At 36.3% G+C, this 6,696-nt stretch overlaps 1 non-coding gene across 1 annotated transcript; it reads right to left on the reverse strand.

Moving 5' to 3' along the window:
- Positions 1-6,363: 6,363 nt before the first annotated feature.
- LOC111721974 lies at positions 6,364-6,466 on the reverse strand. Its single transcript, XR_002770950.1, has one exon. It is a non-coding gene; the product is annotated as a U6 spliceosomal RNA (small nuclear RNA).
- Positions 6,467-6,696: the final 230 nt, after the last annotated feature.

Consider the following 6,696-nt stretch of genomic DNA (forward strand, 5'->3'; position numbering starts at 1 on the left):
CCCTGTTTTTTTAAGAGGAGTCTTGCTTTGTCACCTACTCTGGAGTATAGTGGCTTCGTCATAACTCACTACAGCCTCAAACCCCTGGGCTCAAGCAATCTTCTTATTTCATCCTCCCAAGGAGAGTAGCTGGGGGTCACATGTGTTTGCCTCCATGCTAAGCTAAATTTTTAACTTTTTGCGTAGAGATAGGGTCTTGCTATGTTGCTAGGCTGGTCTCAAACTTCTGAGCACAAATGATCCTCCTGTCTTGGCCTTCTGAAGTGCAAGGATTACAGTCACATGCTATTGTGCACAGTCTAGGAATTCATCATGTGTTCAGTATGTTTATATTATCAGCATTTGCTAAGAGGGATAGAAAATTTATTATGGTTTTCTCTTTACAACTATAGAAAAAGAATTAGGAAGGCTCAGTTATTCACTATTTAGTGAACATACATTCTAGGCCAAGTGATAATAATATCTAGGTCCAATCATTCCACTAATTTTAATTCCTATGACCACATGGAATTCACTCAGTCAAATTAAAGCTTAGAGATAGTTAAATGAAAATCCATCTTTCCCTTGTTGTAATCACTTTAAAATATATACAATTCAAATTAAAAATAAATTAGTTTGTTAAAACCAGGTAATGGACCATATGTCTTAATGAGAGGTTGAGTTATTGCCATTGGAATATTTTAGAAATAGGCTAGTAGGCTTCTCATTCATTTTGTCATGTGTTTATTAACATTTGTTGAATTTCTAATAGAAAGTAGTGTTCTATGTGCTAAGGATATACTGCTAGGTATACAGCAGGGGAATATCATGTTATAATGCAGGTAAAAGTTTAGCAGGGAGAAACTTATTAAACTGATAAATAAATATTAAAAAATATCACATACTTAGTGATAAGTACTGTACTAAGAATTAAAATAGAGTGACTGGAGATTGCTTTTTTTTGTTTGTTTTGAGACAGACTGGCACTCTATTGCCCAGAGTGCTGTGGCCTCAGCCTAGCTCACAGCAACCCCAAACTTCTGGGCTCAAGCAATTTTCCTGCCTTAGCCTCCTGAGTAGGTGGTACTATAGGCCTACACCACAACACATGGCTTTTTTTTATTTTTAGTAGACATAGGGTCTCTCTCTTGCTCAGGCTGGTCTCAAACTCCTGAGCTCAAGTGATCCTCCCATCTCCATCTTTCAGAGTGCTAGGATTACAGCCATCAAACCCAGGGGAGGTTGCCTTCCTTAGATAGGATGGTCATGGAAACGTCTCTGTGAACTTGGATTTCAGCCAATATATGAGTGGAAAGAGAGAAACATCTGTATTGATATTAAAAAAAGGAACTTTATAAGTAAATAGAAAAACTACAGAAAGCCATCAGGTGTGGAGAAATTTGGTGATTTTGGAGGAGTCAACAAAACTGGAATATAGTGAATCAGAGGGAACATGGTACAGATAAGTTTCAATGGGTACTTTGAGGCCAGATTTTAAAGGACTTAGCAAACTAGGTTAAGGAGTTTGGATTTTATCCCAAGAATAAATGAAAGCCATAGGAGGATTATAAGGTGCTGAGTGAAGTGTTCTGATTCACATTTACAATATTTTGACTGCTAACCAGAGAGTTGATTAAGAGTGGGAAGGTTCCAATGATACAGCAGTGTTGAGGACAAACGGTAAGGCTAGAGAGAGAAAACAGTTGTTAGAGAAATGCTGCAGAGTAGACAAGAAGTGATACGTAAAAGGATGGCCTTCAAACAAACTTCACTTATGATAGAAAAGCAGATAAATCTAGATGCAATGAAGTGGGTAGAGTGGCATTAGGAGAGTTTGAAAGAGCTATTATGATTGCTTCTTTTATTTTTTGTGAGATAGGAAGCAAGGTCATTGAGGGGAGGATGGGGAAGGATGGGCTGGAGGTTTGAGGAAAAAGGAGAAAATGTAAAATTGTAATAAAAGAATGATTATGGGAAGTGTAACATGATCTCCATGTAGCACCCCCCAAAAAATTCTTCAGGATAATAATCGTAAATTGAGGCTCGGAGCCTATAGCTCAACTGGCTAAGGCGCCAGTCACGTACACCTAAGGTGGTGGGTTCGAATCCCCAGCCCGGACCCACCAAACAACAATGATGGCTACAACCAAAAAATAGCCGGGTGTTGTGGCGGGCGCCTTGGGAGGCGGAGGCAGGAGACTCGCTTGAGCCCAGGAGTTAGAGGTTGCTGTGAGCTGTAATGCCATGGCACTCTACCCAGGGGGACAGCTTGAGGCTCTGTCTCAAAAAATAAATAAATAAAATAAATAATCATAAATTGAAAATTAGACCAGTCAATATGGCTGTATTTTTCTCTGGCCAAATTTAACTATCTAAAGGTATGAATAGAATATAAAAATAATTGCATTTCACCAGGATTGATGTTTGTCAAAGCCAGAGAGAAACAAAAGAATTGAGGATTTATGCAAGACAGTGATTTTAATGCAAGGCTGTGGAACATAGGCTGAGCAAAGAAAGGACTAAGGATTCTGGAGCGGAAGGTTGGGTTTGAGAGACAGTGAAAAGGTCATAGGATCTAATGGCATGTAGAACCCAGAGTAATCAAAGAAGTATTAGAATTGGAATACCAGAAGGAATAAGATAGAAAGTTAGGAAGTTATGATCAAAATGGAATATTGAAATTGAAATGCTGGAGTAATTTCAGTTATTAGTAATGACAAGGTCTAAGATACAATCACGGGAACAAATGGCTGAGATAGAAGAAAATAGGAGAATAGAGTAAGAAACTGAGAATTCAGAGACCTAGAAGGATCTTCTGTTTGGTTATTGAAATTGTCAAGAATTATGACAGCAATAACGTGACAAGCCTAAACTGCTCTAATAAAACAGTAAAGAAAAACAATGAAAATGAAAAAAATGTGATTGATAATGAGGAAGAGAATGGAGATGAAACATACATATAATTTATATCCTTTACAGAGAGCAAGAATAATTAAAGCAGAAGATTTAAAGACATAATAGATCAAAATTAAATGAAATTGAGAACATAAGAACAATTCAGAATTCAGTGAAACAAAAAGTTGATTCTTTGAAAAGATTATGAAATTGATAAAGCCTTGGCCAGATTAACTAGAAACAGAAAAGTAAGATTTCTAATAACATCAATCAGAATGAAAAAGGGGAAATAACAAAATACACCACAGAGATACAAAAGATCTCCACTGAATACTACAAAAAAACCTCTACACTCTGAAATTTGAAAAGAGGAAATGGAGCAATTCCTGGAATCATACCACCTCCCTAAAGTCAAACAGAAAGAATTAGAATTGTTGAACAGACCAATACCAAGCACTGAAATTACAACAATAAAAATGTTTCCAACAAAGAAAAGTCCTAGATCAGAAGGTTTTACACCAGAATTCTACCAAACCTTCAAAGAAGAGCTCATGCCTATATTTCTGAACATATTCCAAAATATAGAGAAGGAAAAAAGCCTCCCCAACGTCTTCTATAAAGCAAATATCACCCTGATACCAAAACTAGGAAAGGATTCAATAAAAAAAGAAAACTACAGACCAATATCATTAATGAACATTGATGCAAAAATATTCAATAAAATCCTAGCAAACAGAATCCAGCTACACATTAAAAAAAAATTTGTACATCATTATCAGGTGGCCTTTATCCCCCAGATGCAAGGCTGATTTAGCATATGTGAATCCGTAAATATAATTCACTACATAAAGAGAAGAAAAATAAAGACCATATGATTCTCTTGATAGATGCAGAAAAAGCATTTGATAAAATCCACATCCTTTTCTGACAAGAACAATTACAAAAAATAGACATAGCTGGGACATACATTTCTGAACCTGATAGAAGCCATCTACAGAAGACCCACAGCCAATATCATACTGAATGGAGTAAAACTTATTTCTTCTCAGAACTGGAACCAGACAAGAATATCCAGGTGAGAGAGGGATATCAAGGGAATTCAAATGGGGTCCGGGGAGGTCAAACTCTCACTCTTTGCTGACGCTAAGTATATAGTATCATCAGCAAAACCCCACAAGTCTCCTGGAAGTGATAAGGAAATACAGTAATGTCTGGGATGTAAAATTAATGTCCACAAATTAGTAGCCTTCATATATACCAATAACAGTCAAACTAAGAATAAAAACAAAGAAACAATGCTCTTCACAGTAGCTTCAAAAAAAAAAAAAAATGCCTGAGAATATATCTAACAAAGGCAGGAAATAGTAGGAGACATTAACAAATGAAAGAACACACCATGCTCAAGGCTAGGAAGGATCAACATCGTAAAAACGTCCATACTACCCAAAGCGATCTACTGCTATAATGTAATCCCTATTAAAGTACCAACATCATTCTTTGAACTGGAAAAGATAATACTTCATTACCCCTGGAACCAGAAAACAACTTGAATATCCAACACAATTCTAAAAAATAAAAACAAATCTGGAGGCATAACGTTACCAAACTTCAGGTTATACTACAAGAGTATAGTGATCAGAAAAGCATGGTACTGTAACATGGATCTATGGAAAAGAATAGAGATCCCAGAGATAAAAGCCACCATATATTGCCTGATCTTCAATAAAACAAACAAAAGCGTACAATGAGGAAAAGAATTCCTATTCAATAAATGGAGCTGAGAGAACTGGTTAGCCACCTCAGAAGACTGAAACTGGACCCACAGCTCTCAACATTTACAAAAATTGACTCATGCTGATAAAAGATTTAAATTTAAGACACAAAACAATAAAAACTCTAGAAAAAGGAATGGGGAAAACTCTTGACAATATCAGCCTGGGGAAAGATTTTATGAAGAAGACCCCAGTGGCAATTGAAGCAATGCCAGAAATACATAATGGGACAAGATCAAGTTAAAAAGCTTCTGCACAGCTAAGGCTCAATAACTAAAGCAAACAGCCTTCACAATGGGAGAAAATATTTATTTGTATGCTACAAATGTGATAAAGGGCTAATAACTAGAGTCTACAGAGAACTCAAACTGACCAACCAGAAAACAGCAGACAATCTCATTTATTAGTGGGCAAGAGACTTGAACAGAAAATTCTCTGAAGATGACAGACAAATGGCCACAAACACATGAAAAAATGCTCATCGACTCTAATCATCAGATAAATGTAAATCAAAACCACCCTGAAATATCACTTAACCCCAATGAGAATAGCCCACATCACAAAGTCCCAGAGTTGCAGATGCTGGCATGGATGTGGGGAGAAGGGAGCACTGATGAGATTGCAAACTAACATAACCTCTGTGGAAAGAAGTATGGAGGGGGCCAAAAATGCCCATCTTGGCATTGAGTGGAGAGGGAAAAATAATCTTTCTTGAGAATTTCCAGCAACAGTCTGCCTTACTTTGATTTTTATTGTGAATTTATGTTATAAGAAGATATATAGTCCAGATGAAAAACACCCAAATAAATAAAGCAATACAATAACAAATAACCAGCAAGCTGTAACCAAAACGACAAAAAATTCCAACCACAAGCTACTCAGGAGGTTGAGGCAAGAGAATCACCTAAGCCCAAGATTTGGAGGTTGCCGTGAGCTGTGTGACACCACAGCACTCTACCAAGGGTGAAAAAGTGAGACTCTGTCTCTGCAAAAAAAAAAAGAAGAAAAAGAAAAAGAAAAATTTCAACCACAGCTAAGAACTGAAATTTAGGATGATATGTAAGAATAGTATGCAGATCCTCTTTTGAGGAACCCAATTTCAACCCCAGTTCAAAGAATTATCACTCAATGTTCAAAGGAAAATATGTCACTTGTGGTAAAAATGACAATCCACTCAAGAATGGGTAAAATCTCATCAAAAAACAGAGTAGATGCAGAAAGATTTAAGATGTTAGCATTATCAAACAGAATATAAGATGAATATGTTTAATATTTTCAAACAAACAAAAGATGATTAATACGGTATGAAAAAAGCCTGAGAGAAAAGACAGATCACATACACAAACAGCATTTTATCAGAGAGGTCTCAGAAATAAGTGTAGAAGCGAACCATGGCAGAATAGCATTAAGTGTGTTGAAAGAATCAACATTCAACCTAAAACTGCATCCGGACCAAACTGTCTTCTCAATAAGATGGAGAAATTGAAGATACTTCTTAATGAAAGATACTCCCTGAGAGAATTTACCACTAACAGGCTGGCAACAAAAGAAAATCTAAAGAATATGTTTCAAGCAGGAAAAAAAGATATCAAATGAAAATCTGAGGTACAGATATCCTAAGAAATATGTTATGTTTATAAAACTAATGACCATTACAAATAATTGCATCTGGTTTATGGTGAAATAGACCCTACAGTTTTTGGCAACACTATTTATATTTTCACTGGAACACTTCAGGAATTGGATGACGTCCTTGCTCTGGGGCCATGCTAATCTTCATCGTATCATTCCAATTTGAGTACAGGTGCTGCAGAAGGGACCGCAAGAATCATTCATTGACGTGGAGGGAGGTGGTCATAGAGAAAGCATCCTTGGGTTTTTGTACTGTTACATTCATTGGGATTAGACTTCGTTTATCTATGTTAAAACTGCAAGTGTAAATATTGAATGAATAGAAACAGAATCGTTAACTTCTAAAATACTAAAGAAGAAAAAAATTGAATGAGAAAAATCTTCAAACCAAAATTGAAACTGTCAGTACTTCTCTTCC

The sequence above is a fragment of the Otolemur garnettii genome, unplaced genomic scaffold (assembly GCF_000181295.1).
Source record: "Otolemur garnettii isolate 467f Iridium unplaced genomic scaffold, OtoGar3 scaffold00005, whole genome shotgun sequence".
Taxonomy (NCBI): Eukaryota; Metazoa; Chordata; class Mammalia; order Primates; family Galagidae; genus Otolemur; species Otolemur garnettii.